Raw genomic sequence first — 14,584 nt, 5'->3', positions numbered from 1 at the left:
CTAACACTTCAAACCTCAAATATTGGATAGGTTTCACAGTAAAATACGTGATTTAATTCATTGGCTACAGAGGATATTAGGCAGCTCCACGTGAATTGAGAACATTTAGCAGAAACCTCATGATTGAACAAAAGGATCCTAGTTGGGGGTGGGAGGGAAGCTAATAACTGCCATTAGCTGAAAATTCGTAAAGGTCTTTTGGAAGGCAGTCAGTCAGCTCCTACGGCTTCAACTATCATCTACACAGATGATACCCAAATCTACATCTCCTCCCCTGTTCTCTCTCCCTCCTTCCAGGCTCATATCTTCTCCTGCCTTCAGGACATCTCCACCTGGATGTCCTCCAGCCACCTAAAGCTCAACATGTCCAAGACTGAGCTCCTTTTCTTCCCGCCCAAACCCTGTCCTCTCCCTGACTTTCTTATCACTGTGGAAGGCACTACCATCCTTCCTGTCTCACAGGCCCGCCACCCTGGTGTCATCTTTGACTCTGTCCTTTCATTCACCCCACACATCCAATCCATCACCAAATCCTGCCGGTTTTACCTTCACAACATCACCAGAATCCACCCTTTCCTCTCCATCCAAGCCGCTACCTTGTTGGTACATTCACTCATCATATCCCGACTGGATTACTGCATCAGCATCCTTTCTGATCTCCCAACTTCCTGTCTCTCCCCTCTTCAGTCTATACTTCACTCTGCTGCTCAGGTTATCTTTCTACAGAAATGCTCTGGGCATGTCACCCACCCTTCTCAAAAATCTCCAGTGGTTGCCTATTAACCTTCATATCAAGCAAAAAATCCTCACTATTAATAATAATAATAATAATAATGATTGTATTTGTTAAGCACTTACTATGTGCAAAGCACTGGTGTAAGCGCTGTTGGGGGGATACAAGTGATCAGGATGTCCCATGTGGAGCTCACAGTTTTAATCCCCATTTTACAGATGAGGGAACTGAGGCCCAGAGAAGTTAAGTGACTTGCCCAAAGTCACACAGCTGACAAGGGGCAGAGCCGGCATTAGAACCCATGACCTCTGATTCCCAAGCCCATGCTTTTTCCACCGAGACTCGCTGCTTCTCCAGGCTTTCCATCACCTTGCCCTCTCTTACCTCACCTCCCTTCTCTTCTTCTACAGCCCAGCCTGCACACTCCTCTTCTCTGCTGCTAACCTCCTCACTGTGCCTCGTTCTCGCCTGTCCCATAGTTGACCTCGGCCCACGTTCTACCTCTGGCTTTTTTTGGTGAGGTTTCATCTCTAGGTGGAAAAGATAAGGGAAGATAGCTAAGTAGAAATATCTTGGGGGCTGCCAAAACAAGGAGAAGGTGAATTATTCAAGGTAATTATCAAAGGGAAAGGGCAAACGCACTAATCAGATATTAAGAAAAATGTCTTCCATGTTACATTTAGCTAGCAAAGAAATCAGGTCTCTAGAGAAGGGGGCAGAAAATAGCATTGGATGTTTCAAGAGAAAAATCCTATGTAATGGATAGGAATGAGCCCTAATTATATAATTGTTATTACTTTGATTTCTGTTGAGTGCTTACTATATGCCTAGCACTGGGACAGATACTAGATAACTAGGTCAAAAGCAGTCTGTGTTCAACCTGGGGTTCATAATAGAAGGGAGAACAGTACTGAATCCCCGTTTCACACATGAAGAAAGTGAGACATAAAGAAGCTAAGTGACTTAATCAAGGTCACACAGCAAGCAAGTGGCAGAACTGAGATTAGAATTCCAGGTCCTCCGATTCCCAGGGCCATGCTCTTTCCACTAAGCCACAGTGATTCTCCTCCTCCTTCTCTTTCCCTCTTTCTCTCTCTTTTAATGGTACTTATATTAATTGCTTACTATATGCCAGTCACTGTACTCATCAATCAGTCGATTGTATTTATTGAGCACTTACTGTGCCTAGAGCCCTGTTTTAAGTGCTTGGAAGAGTACAACAAAACAGAGTTAGTAGACACGTTCTCTGCACACAATGACTTTACAGTGACTTTACAGTCATTGTAAGTGTTTGGATGGATACAAACATGGGAAATGTTTGGGTAGATACAAGATAGTCGGGTTGGACACAGTCCCAGTCCCACATAGGGTTCACAGTCTATGCTGGAGGGAGGAATATTTAATCCCCATTTTACAGATGGCATATCTAAGACTCAGAGAAGTTAAGTGACTTGCTTAAGATCTCACAGCAGGCAAGTGGCAGAGGCAGAATTAGAACTCAGGTCCGCTGATTGCTAGGGTTGTGCTCTTTCCACTAGGTCACACTGCTCATGCTTCTCTTTCAGTAGGAGACCTGACCCCACATTGATCGTGGTGTGTCCCTTGGGCCTTCAAGGTGTAGTGTAAATTGATTTTCCCTCCTGGGCCTCAGTACCTGGATGGACAGGTACCCAGAAGAGTAAGATGGTGGGAACTCATGAATTTCTTTGAACCACAGATTAATAGATTAATATCTGAATATCTGAATGTTGCCCAACCTTCATGAAAGGAAGGGTTTGGCACTCAGATCCAGTAATTTATTTCTTTTGAGGTTGGGCTCTCCCATGGCAGGGGGATGATGGTTCATTTTGACTGATTACTTCCTCCTCTTATGGATGAAGGCAGGCTCATTCCATGATTTCCAGTATGAGGAGCTCATTTGTAGCACACCTTTGCTCTGTTTTACCATTAAGCAGCATGGCATAATGGAAAGATCACAAGCTTGGGAGTCAGAGGTCATGAGTTCCAATCCCTGCTCCATCACTTATCTGCTGTGTGACCTTGAGCAAGTCACTTAACTTCTTTGTGCCTCTGTTCCCTCATCTGTAAAATGGGGATTAAGACTGTGAGCCCCATGTGGGACAACCTGATTACCTTGTATCTACCCCAGTGCTTAGAACAGTGATTGGCACATAGTAAGCACTTAACAAATACTATTATTATTATTATTGTTGTTTTCATTCCAAAGATCTTTTTTATCCCCAGACCAGAACTGCGATGTAGAAATTGTTCCCCTGATTTAGAGATGAGGTCCACTAGGGCCAGAGAGGTTAAGTGATTTGCTCAAGGTTACAGAGCAGGATAATATCAGAGCAGGGACTGAACCCTAGTCTCTTTACCTGGTTCATACTACTGTTCGAGTTTGTTCTGCACACAGAATCACATTCCTAGGAGGACAGAAAAATGCCAGTGTGGGGCAGGGAATGACTTGTGAACTTGGGACACTAAATGAGTCTGAGAGGGTTGTGTTCACATTGTTAGATCATTAATCTCTAACCACATAGAGGGATCTCCAGGATAACGATCACATGGTTCTTTAATTCATCCTGATGCCAATCAATCAATCAGTGGGATTTATTGAGCATTTACTGGGTTCAGAGCACTGTTCTTAGTTCTTGGAAAAGTGCAATACTTTTTCAAGCACTGAGGCAGGGGTGAATAGAGGGAGCAAGTCAGGATGACACAGAAGGGAGCAGGAGAAGAGGAAAGGAGGGTTTAGGGAAAGCCTTTTGGCAGAGATGTTCCTTCAATAAGACTTTGAAGGGGGGGAGAGTAATTGTCTGTCAGATTTGAGGAAGGAGGGAGAGACAGGTGAGATTGAAGTCCAGTAAGAAGGTTAGCACTAAGGGAGTAAAGTGTGCAGGCTGGATTGTAGTAGGAGAGTAGTGAGGTTAGGTAGGAGGGGGCAAGGTGATGGAGGGCTTTGAAGTGAATAGCAACTGTTGGAGTTTCTTGAGGAGTGGGAGAACGTCCTGAACGTTTCTGTAGAAAAGTGATCCAGGCAGCAGAGTGGTCTTGGTCTGGGTCTCTCCCACTTCCTTTTTTAATGGTATATGTCACATAGTTACTATGTGTCAAACAATGTTTTAAGCAATGAGGTAGGTACAAGTTAATTTGTTAATCTGTTTGAGAACCAGTGTGGTCTATTGGATAGAGCACGGGCCTAGGAATCAGAAGGACCTGGGTTCTAATCCCAGCTGCACCACTCTCTATGTGACCTTGGGCAAGTTACTTCACTTATCTCGGCCTCAGTTTCCTCAACTGTAAAATGGGGATACCTGCTCTCCCTTCTATTCGACCATGATCCCCATGCAGGACATAGACTGTGTCCAGACTGATAAACTTGTATCCACCCCAGCACTCTAATTAATTGCCTGGCACAGAGTAAGTGCTTAAAAATACTTTAAAAACAGTCCCCCCTCCTCCATAAAGACTATGGCTTTCATTCTTTGATGAATTTTTCATTACTTTTTCTTTAGCTTAGAAATTATTATTTTTTTTTTTGATTGGGGGCTGGAGAGCGGCACTTCACCCAAAATTTCCTTACAATGGGTGGTAGGTTTGTAAATCCAGACTTTTTCATATTTTCTCCAAGGCAAACATTGATAAGACCAAAAGAAGGAAGATCTAAGATTTTAGTTTGTTCCTTTCCTGCTGATTTTCCACTGCTGTTATGAAAATTGGAGAAATAGATCCACAATATGAGGCTGGACTAAGATAAACTTCTTTGACTAATAAAAGAGTTTAAGATGCCATTTTGCTCAGTCCTCAGGATTATTTCTTGTAAAAGACTACTTGTCCTAATTTGGGGGAGGTATTGCTATCACCTGTATGTAACCCCAGTTGTCAATTCTGTCTGCCACCTCTGCTGCAATAGTTTCTCTGCAAGAGGAGGAGGCAACTGTTAGTTGGAAAAAAAAAAAACGTTAATTGGCTTTCTCTCTTTTGCATGTTCTTTTCTAAAGTAGCTGTGCAGAGCAATTTGTCTGGTTTCTGGCACGTGGAGCCTAAATGTAGTTATTGGTAGTGATTTCAGAGGTATCAATAATGAAATACACATGGCTGTCAATATCTGTCACAGATGTTTAATTTTGGATTGACTTCTCTTGCAGATTGAGAAAGTGCCTATGAAAGTACCTATGAACTATAATGAGATGCCAGCTCTCATTATCTTTTTCCCTAATGGCACTAATGGATGTCATTTACCCAGTATTGACGCAGTAGAAACTACTTTGTTGACAAAATCTAAATCAATGGATGGGATCTCCCCCAAAGCTCCCCAGCATTCTCCTACCCCAACTCCCCTCTTTCTTTTAGCTATCAAGAGAAGATCTGCCTATTTTCAAAATCTGCCTCCTCCACTTGTACCTCTGATTCTGTTTCTTCACATTTTATGAAACCACTATTATTCCTTACCTGACTACCATCAATTTTTAAAAGGCAATTGCTAAGTACTTACTGTGTGCCAGGCACTGTATTAAGCCCTGAACTTGTACATTTTCAACTGTTCATACTCTGATGGCTCCTTCCCCTCTCCCTTCAAACAAACCCATGTCTCCCCTATCCTTCAGAAAAAACAAAAAACAACTTGTCCTCATTGCACCATACAGTGATTACCCTATCCCTTCCTTAACATTTATATAAATGACTTGAACTGGTTATTTAAATCCATTGCCTCCATTTCCTCTCCTACAACTTTGTCCTTAATCTAATCATCTTCAATCTGGCTTTCACCCCCTTAATTCCATTGAAACCTCTCTCCCCGAGTTCACTAATGATCTTCTTTCTAAATCTTACAGACTGCGTGCTATCCTTATCTTTCTGGACAGATTAGTTGCCTTTAAAATGGTGGACTTTCCCCTTCTCCTGGAAACAGAATCTTTCCTTTGTTTCACTGATAGTTCTCTCTTGGTTGTCCTTCTAGGTCTCTGATCAATAATTCTCATTTTCTTTTGCCAGCTCTTCTTCTGCCACTCACTCCAAAATTGTAGCTACCCCTCTGGATCTCCATCACTCTCAATCTACATTAAGTCCCTTATGGAACTCATCATTCCTATGGCTTAAATGGTCACCTCTACGTGGACAGATCCCAAATTTACCTTTCTCTCCTTTGCAATCTCATTTCTCCTCCTTCCTTCAGGATATTTCTACAAAGATGTCCAAAGAAGCCTCAAGTTCAACATTTCCAAACTGGGCTCACCTTCCCTTCCAAATTCTGCCCACCATCTAAATTTTTCATCACAGTAGACAACACCAGCTGTTTCCCCACCTGTCAACTTGGCATTATCTTTAACTCCTTCCTTTTCAGTTGATAATAATAATATCTATCAAGCACTTACCCTGTACTAAACAGGGGCTTCATATGGCTAGTGTCTCTTCACCCTTCCAGGGCTAGAGCAGGGACTGATGAGAACTCTTGAGAACTAGGAACTGGTTAACCTCTCTCCTGGGCTACAGGTCTCTAGTTTGGCAACTAATTTGGCAACATTCAAGTGACAGGGGCCTCACACTACTAGTGTTTCTTCATCCTTCCTGGCCTAGAGAAGCAGCATGACTCAGTGGAAAGTGCCTGGGCTTGGGAGCCAGAGGTCATGGGTTCGAATCCCGGCTCTGCCACTTGGCAGCTGTGTGACTGTGGGCAAGTCACTTCACTTCTCTGTGCCTCAGTTACCTCACCTGTAAAATGGGGATGAAGACTGGGAGTCCCACGTGGGACAACCTGATCACCCTGTATCTACCCCAGCACTTAGAACAGTGCTCTGCACATAGTAAGTGCTTAACAAATACCAAAATTATTATTATTATTATTATTAGAGCAGGGACTGATGAGAATTCCTGATGGTTTGGCACTGATTTCCCTCTCTCCTGGACTCCAGGCCTGGAAGAAAAGAGGACTGTCAGGAGTCTCACCCTTCTTGTGTTTCTTCACCCTTCATGGATGTCAGGAAGTCCTGATAGCATAGGGACTAAGCAACTTCTCTTGCAGGTTGTAAGCTTCCAGACCTGCAATATTAATAGACTTTACAACTTCCTATGGTAACAAATTCCATATTCCTACCACTTACTTAGAGAAAAAGCAATCCCTTTGTTTCTCTTGTTCCTTCTATTCAATATTTTATTTCTTATCAGACTGAAGTGAGCACTATCTAGATCCAGTGTAGTCTGGATTTTTTTTTTCTGTACAAAGCACATTCAAATTTTATGAACTTCAATTAGTCTCCCCCTTCTACATTCATCTTTTCTAACTGTTGAGTGCTAACCATTTTCAGTTTTTTTCCATCCCCTTGTTCATCACTGTTGCTCTTCTTCGTACCTTCTCCAACTGAATTATGTCCTTCTTAAAATGGGGTTACCAAAATGCATGTGATGGGGACAAATATCATGATGACCACTTGTACTGTACTGTACTTTCTGAAGCACTTTATATAGTGTTATGAACATAGTTATGCTCAATAAATACCACTGACGTTTTGTGACAGTGTCATGGTTTGTGACCAAACTGCCCTTTGCTGTGTTCCTTATACTTATCATAATGATAACCAACATCGTGTTGTTTGTTTCTGACAGATGTCACAAAAAGAACTGATTATTTGAAGGAACATTTGATGGTGTATTTTCTGAGTGGTGAATGATACCTCAGAGTTTATCACTTTGTACCTGTTCTTTAGATTATTTGCTCCCAGTGAATCACTCAATTCCTTCAAGTGCCCTCATGGCACTTTTCAAAAGAAAATCCATGGATGATGACTTCTGGTCAAATCCAAGGATGACACTGCTGACATTCTTAGGTACCAACATTGTTTCACACTCTCTCAGCTTTGCAAAATCTTCCTGAAGCTAATCCATATTCACCTGGCATTTCAGTACCCAGACTGTAACAGCCCTTCTAGACTGTAAGCTTGGTGTGGGCAGGGAATGTTTCTGTTTATTGTTGTATTGTACTCTCCCAGGCACATAGTACAGTGCTCTGAACACAGTAAATGCTCAATAAATATGAATGACTGACAAATTAGGAATTACCTGGGAACCTGAGATTTCAATGCATACTCCCTTTTCCAGGAGGTGAACGGGAAAATAAGCCAGGAAAGTGCTGGAGCTGTGCAGCTGCATCTGAACAACTGGCAGAAGGAATTTTGTAGAATATTTCATTTCTAGTAGCCAAAGGAGCTTGACAAATAAATATCAAAGAGTACAGGAAATGAGTTTATCAAACCTTCGGACTTTACCTCATAACCTTCTTTCTCATTCCTCACAGTGCCTCCTGGTGAGAGCTTAGAGAAATAGATTGTCTCCTCTGCTGTAACAGCATTCTGACTCTGTGTGTGTGTGTGTGTGTGTGTGTGTGTGTGTGTCTGTCTGTCTGTCTGTGTGTGTCTCACATTCCTCTTCCTGTTTCTACTCTGAACGGCCCCCTCCCGCCACCCCTAAGAGAGTAGAAAGAAAACCATTAATTTCCTCAAAAGTCCCTTGCCACTTAGAAATGATAGTTGTTCTAGGTTTTAAAACAACATTAACTTGAAGTGAAACATAAATGAGAGCTATAGATAAATAGCAATTTTAAACATAAGCATATACAATTTCAAGGGCCCATGATCTGCCTCTCTTGTCCTCTGAACCACAACTCAATTTTATTGAACATTCACAGAGAATTTCTTTGAGACTTAGAAGTACTATTGAATTTTCATTATCACCCATTTAACAGCAAATTCAATCTACCATAGTGGAACTGGTTCCATTATAGGGAACACTTTAATGTTTATAGAATGGAACATCTCCTTGCTACTATCTTTCATGATCCTCAAATTCTAAATGATGGCTGCATTAATACTGCATGGATAATTACTATGGAGTAATTGGACAAAATGTACAATTGTTAAAGAAAGTGTGTTTCTGAGTATAGTATATATAGAGAGAGAAAGAGAGAGAGTGAATTATATATCTGAAATATATAGATTAATATAGTATGTACTATAATAGTATATATAATACTATATATAGTGTGTATTATAGATCTATAATATATAGATGTAATATAGCATATATATATATAATACATATACACACATCTCCATAATAGTTATCCAAACAATATTAATGCAGCAATCATTCAGAATTTGAAAAGCATGAGAGACAGTAACAAGGAGATATTCCATTCTATAAACATTAAAGTTTTCTCTATAAAGAAATATATACTCAGAAATACACAATATACACACACACATACTACACTCGAATATACATTCAAGCACATCATTTTTCTCAAGCTATGGTTCAGACAGCAAATTACTGAAGACAAAAATTTTAAAAGTTCAGCATTCTGACTTTTTCAGAGGTGTTTCTCCATAAATTTACCAAATTTGCCTAGTCTCCTAGTGCAAACTGACTGTAGAAACCCAAAAGACAGCAGGGTCAGGGAGTTGGGAAAGAGATCCCTTGAGCTAGACTACCCAGAATTTTCTGGGATGCAGTTACTCTCTTCCTAGGAAGAAGAGAAAAAAAAACATTTTATTTGGAAACATTTATCATGGAAAAGATTTCATTGTAATAGGGCCAAGACCATCTCCTAATGAGAAGCCAGAGAGGAGTAGAAAGAAAAATCAAATACCAATATCACCTTGCTCAAATATGGTGAGATTCTTGATATTTAACCAAGTTCCTTATGGTCCTGAGGAAGTCTGATGTTGGTAGTCTCCTGATGAGAACAACTTATGTGCCTCAATTCTGGGAAAGTCAAGTTGGGAGTCTTTACTTAAATGTGATTGACACACCACAATTTCATTCTGAGGGCACCTTTGATGTTTAAAAACTAAAGGAGCCACCATCGATGGTGATTATTAGTGAAGTTATTAGAGAAGCAGCGTGGCGCAGTGGAAAGAGCACGGGCTTTGGAGTCAGGGCTCATGAGTTCGAATCCCAGCTCTGCCACTTGTCAGCTGTGTGACTGTGGGCAAGTCACTTAACTTCTCTGTGCCTCAGTTCCCTCATCTGTAAAATGGGGATTAAGACTGTGAGCCCCACGTGGGACAACCTGATTCCCCTGTGTTTACCCCAGAGCTTAGAACAGTGCTCTGCACATAGTAAGCGCTTAACAAATACCAACATTATTATTAAGTTATTAAAATTTGAATCGCTGTGTACTGCCCTCTTGCAAGTAACAACCTGGAGGAAGCTACAGTTGTAGATGGCAACAGTTTTATACGTCTCCTTTGCCATAGGCAAAGATCAAGAACATCCTTTCAGGAAAACAAGGGATTAATAATTGTGGTATTTGTTAAGGGCTTACTATGTGCCAGGCACTGTACTAAACACTGCGGTGGATGCAAGGAAATCAGGTTAGACACAGTCCCTGTCCCATGTGGAGTTCACAGTCTCACTCCCCATTTTACATATGAGACAACTGAGGCCCAGAGAAGTGAAATGACTTGCCCAAGGCCACACAGCAGGCAAGTGGCAGCACCAGGATTAGAACCCATGAACATCAGCCTCCCAGGTCCATGGTCTATCCACTATGCCATGCTGCTGGACATGACATTCTTTCATTCAATCATATTTACTGAGTGATTACTGGGTGCAAAGCAAGTGATATCATGCATCCATTTGAACTGTTTGACAAGGACTTTAAGAAAAAGTTATATACCAGTGTCATGGATCTTCTTTAATTTCTTGGTTATTCAATGTTTTCAAAATAAGGAGTTAAGAAAAATGGGGGTACTGGGAGAGTATACAACAATTAGGTGATGCATAGTCTTGAGAAGCAGCATGGTCTAGTGGATAGAGCATGGGCCTGGGATTCAGAAGGACCTAGGTTCTCATCCCTGCTCTGTCACTGTCTGACCTTGAGCAAATAACTTAACTTCTCTGTGTCTTAGTTCCTTCATCAGTGAAATGGGGATAAAGACGGTGAGCACTACTTAGGACAGGGACTGTGTCCCATGCAGTTGTCTTGTATCTACTGCACTGCTTAGAACAGTGCCTTACTCATAGTAAGCATTTAACAAATACCATTATTATCATTATTATTATTACTAATATTCTTTCAGAGCTTGTTTGTGGATGTGCATAAAGTTCCTGAAAAGCAGCGTTGCTTAATGGAAAGGGCACAGAACCAGCCAGGGGACTTTGGTTCTTATCCCAGTCATACCACTTGTCTGCTGTGTGACCTTGGGCAAGTCACCTAAATTATCTGAGCCTCAGCTTCCTGGGAATTATATACCTGTTCTCCCTCCTTTTCAGACTGTGAGCCCTATGCGGGACAGGGATTGTGTCTGACCTCATTATCTTGTATCTATCCCAGGGCTTGGTACAAATAAGCACTTAATACAGTGTTCTATAAACATAAAGTAGTTGATAAATACCACTGATTGAAATAGCACAATCATAATTATTATTATTGGGTGTGTATAAAGTGCAATAATAATAATAATAATTGTATTCATAAAGTGCATTATGTGCCAGGCACTGTTCTAAGGGCTGGGGTGGATATAAGGCAATCATGTTGGACCCAGTCCCTGTCCCATATGGGGCTCAATATCTTAATCCATATTTTAAAGATGAGGTAACTGAGGCCCAGACAAGTGAAATGATTTGCCCAAGGTCACACAGCAGACTTGTAGTGGATTAGAAAGCTGATCCTTCTGACTCCCAGACTCACACTCTTTCCATTAGGCCATGCTGCTTCTTGAGGTAGGTTTCTGGATGACAGTCTGTAGCTGCTGTACAGCATGGTAGATCACGAGTACATAACTGGAAGCACACACAACACCGCCATTTCACATGTGGATACAGTGCATTAGTGATTTTTTAGAAGTAAAAATAAAGTTATTAGGCCCCACCAATAATCTTTGCCAATTTTCCATATCTTTACATTTGGCATCAAAATGGAAAAAGCTATTACTCTGCTTATCAAAATTCCTCTTAAGAAAGTAAAAGCCTAAAGGATCCCAAGAGTTTGTTGGTGGAGAAGAATATATTGAGCTTTTCTAATACCCTTCCTTACCTTGTGGGCCATGTCAAGGATGGGAGGACAATGATTAACTCTCCCTAAACTAAATCAATTGAGGAGCATGAAGGTAGAAAAAATACTGCAATTATCATTTGTTCATCTAATTGTTCCTTTACTGGGGAGTGCAACCCTGGTTAAATGCAATAGCAGTTGCTAAATGTGGCAATTTATCAGCTACCTTATTCTATTTTAAAACGGAGATGAGAATGAAAAGCAAGCAAAGATCAAAAAAGAAGATGAAATGATTTTCTCATATCCAATAGAGGAAGCACATGCAAAAGCAGCTGGATTTTGCTCAGACATTTCTGCAGTACATTTTATTGGGCGAAAAAAACACCTTTCAGGCTTTTCCATTAATGGTCACAATATCCCATTCACATAAGAGAAATCAGCCTGATGAAACTTCTTCCTATTTCTTTCTTGCATTGCAGGCAATATCATTTTGGGTGATGTGGGGAGGAAGAAGAAAGCTGGAAAAGGTAAGCTCGATGTGGGCAGGGAATGTGTCCATTTATTACTATATTGTACTCTCCCATGTGCTTAGAACAGTGTTTTGCACACAATAAGCTCTCAATCAATATGATTGAATGAATGAAAAGGGGTGACCAATACCTCATCATTGTAGTCAATCATAAAATCAGCAGTATTTATAGAGTACCCATTATGTGCAGAAAATAGTAATAATAATAATAACAACAATAAGAATAATGTTTATTGTTAAGCCTGTATTATGTAACAAGTACTGTACTAAGCGCTGGGGTAGATACAAGATAAGCATTTAGAACAGTGCTTGGCACATAGTAAGTGCTTAATAAATACTATTTTTAAAAAATCAGGACCCACATGGCGCTCACAGTTTAAGTTAGATGGAGAACAGGTTTTGAATCCCCATTTTGCAGATGAGGGAACGGAGAAGCACAGAGAAGTCAACTGACTTTCCCAAGGTCACGCAGCAGGTAAGCAGTAGAGCTGGGATTAGAACCCAAGTCCTCTGACTCTCAGGCCTGTACTCTTTCCACTAGACAATACATGTACAAAGACCCCAACATTTGGCCCAGCAGATGGGAATTCCACAGTCACCAACTGTATAAAAGACTACAATGGATGCTCAGAGGTATTCTGTCCAGCAACCATAGACTTCACCTCTAACCCCAAATCAGCACCTTTCAATGTCTGCTCTTGACTACAGCGGGAACAGGGTGAGAGAATGTGGATGGCTCTGTGCAAGTCATCACCACTACTGGAAAAATAACACAAATCCAAGTCCTATTCACTGGACAAGTGTCCTGCAAAAGCAAAAATCTAAGCGTATTGACAATTGTTGGTTGATAAGGTGACAGCAAAGCTTAGGGACATCCTGGGGCTTTAGGTAGGTGAATTTAGGGATGTACTACTCACTTGAAATGGGGTGAGGAAAGCAAAGTTCCTAAACATTCCCTAAAAAACCCACACCAAACTCAAAATTGATCCACCATGCCACATGGACAAGAATTTACTATCATTAGTGGTATCTTCAAAATTTAAAAAAGTGTGAGTTTGTGTGTGTGTGTGTGTGTGTGTGTGTGTGTGTGTGTGTCTATTAACTCTTATATTTCCCCCTGCAGGTGCTCCTAGTGAATGTCTTGCTTTCACTGTTGCCTGTACCACTAAAGATTCTCGTGGGAGAATCCCGGAATTTGCAGCAATTTCCCATGGGCTGCCTAGGTCCATAATTTTCTCTCTGGGGTTCTCCTATGAGGAGAGGTACTGAATCTCTGAAGAACAGGAAAACTGGAGAGGATGAGATAAGCAACTGAATCCACTGTAACAGCTTAAAGAGCAAATCTCCACTGAGTCCCCAAGGGAGAGCTTTGTATTGTCTTGAGGAAGATAAGGTACAGTGAGGATCTGCTGGAAGAACCAGGTGCCTGGATGAAAGTGCTAGGAATAGAGTCAGACCAGGTGAGCTCAGGGAGAGGCAAAATGGAGAATGACAATTGAATTTTATTTTGAGGGTGAAGCTGAAGGAAGAGCATAAAATATGCCCTCTGGGAGGGAAAAAGTAATTGAAGCTCTGGGAGTATGAGCATCAGTTCAGGACAACATTAAGTTGATTTTTTGTTTTTTATTGGGGGTTGGGAGTTGGATAGAATTACTTCAAATGCTTGAGTTAACTCTGGGGAATGCAATTAGCTTTTCTGAAGGAAAAACAGAGTAATAGGTCAATAAATGCTACCCTTGCTGATGGCCATGTTTTTCCAGCTGAAATTTAAGTTTGCCAATTGTAGATGCTCCAGAAAGCAGCAGTATCTTGGAGGGGACAGCATCATTACAGGCGTGCCATTTTCCTCTTTGCCCGAAGGACAAGTTTGAGAAAGTGGTGCCAAACAAGTAGTAAGATTTAACTGACAGTAAAGAGTCAGGCAGCACAGTGATAATGATCACTCAAGCCTTGTTTTCCATCACCACTTTTTCTATTGTGCTTAGTACAGTGCTCCGCACAGAGTAAGCACTCAATAATTATGATTGAATGAATATCATCTTTCCGTAATGGACTTTTGGGTAGGATCTGTAGTCCAGATGATGAATGGCTTGGTCAAGAACTCTTCCCTCTCTGGCAACATGAGGTTGCAGTGTTGGGGACAGGAAGGAGTTGTTTAATACCCCAGGTTCTCCTGGGACATGTAGTCTTGAGCATAGGCTAGGCACATGATATCTGGGCTCTCAATGTAATGGTCCACACAATCAATCAATCAATCCATCAAATATATTTATTGAGTGCTTATTTACTGAGTGCTTACTGCAAAGCACTGGACTAAGTGCTTGAGAGA

Source organism: Ornithorhynchus anatinus, chromosome 5, assembly GCF_004115215.2.
Source record: "Ornithorhynchus anatinus isolate Pmale09 chromosome 5, mOrnAna1.pri.v4, whole genome shotgun sequence".
Lineage (NCBI taxonomy): Eukaryota > Metazoa > Chordata > Mammalia > Monotremata > Ornithorhynchidae > Ornithorhynchus > Ornithorhynchus anatinus.
Note: the sequence above shows the minus strand (reverse complement) of the source record.